Source organism: Cucurbita moschata, unplaced genomic scaffold (assembly GCF_002738365.1).
Source record: "Cucurbita moschata cultivar Rifu unplaced genomic scaffold, Cmos_1.0 Cmo_Scf01949, whole genome shotgun sequence".
NCBI classification, from domain to species: Eukaryota; Viridiplantae; Streptophyta; class Magnoliopsida; order Cucurbitales; family Cucurbitaceae; genus Cucurbita; species Cucurbita moschata.
In genome coordinates this window covers 1-959 of record NW_019270464.1, presented here as the reverse complement: position 1 = coordinate 959, position 959 = coordinate 1, and the positions used below count along the sequence as shown (strand labels likewise).

The following is a 959-nucleotide window of genomic DNA, read 5'->3' as shown; positions in this document are numbered from 1 at the left end:
CAATGCAACCATTGTCCAAACTAATGAATTTGATTAGAAGCTATTGGTCAGATATTGCAATTGTGAAGAAGTTACGTCATATGCATGGGACGCTACCGCCATCCTACAAATTCCCTTACAATAAGTATTAGATGAATTTGATTAGAAGCTATTGGTCAGATATTGCAATTGTGAAGAAGTTACGTCATATGCATGGGAATGAATTTGATTAGAAGCTATTGGTCAGATATTGCAATTGTGAAGAAGTTACGTCATATGCATGGGACGCTACCGCCATCCTACAAATTGGTCAGATATTGCAATTGTGAAGAAGTTACGTCATATGCATGGGACGCTACCGCCATCCTACAAATTCCTCAGATATTGCAATTGTGAAGAAGTTACGTCATATGCATGGGACGCTACCGCCATCCTACAAATTCCCTTACAATAAGTACCGCTACCGCCATCCTACAAATTCCCTTACAATAAGTACTAGATTGCCTCCCCTCCCCTTACAATAATAAGTACTAGATTGCTTTCTTTACTTAAATAAGTCCTCCCCTCCCCTTACAATAATAAGTACTAGATTGCTTATAACTAGTATTTGATCCCCGTACCTCTTCGCATGCTAAGCGAGCGCTCTACCATCTGAGCTACATCCCCTCAATTTTTGCATCACAAAACCCTAAATTTCCCGTCATCTTTAATAGTGAAAAATGAAGAAATATTGCTACCCAACATGTCATGAATAGGGAAAAATTGAAAAGAAATAATATATTTAATAATAAATAGTTTTATTTTTGGAGATGCAGGGTATCGATCCCCATACCTCTCGCATGCAAAGCGAGCACTCTACCATCTAAGCTACATCCCCATAATATTTACATTATAAAACCCTAAATGTCCCATCATCAATAATAGTGAAAATAAAAAAATATCAAAATATTAATAACAAATAGTTTGGTTTGGTGATGCGG

The 959-nt window shown here is 37.0% G+C and overlaps 1 non-coding gene across 1 annotated transcript; it reads right to left on the bottom strand.

The window, feature by feature from the left end:
* Positions 1-783: 783 nt before the first annotated feature.
* Positions 784-856, bottom strand: TRNAA-UGC. The gene has a single exon. It is a non-coding gene; the product is annotated as a tRNA-Ala (tRNA).
* Positions 857-959: the final 103 nt, after the last annotated feature.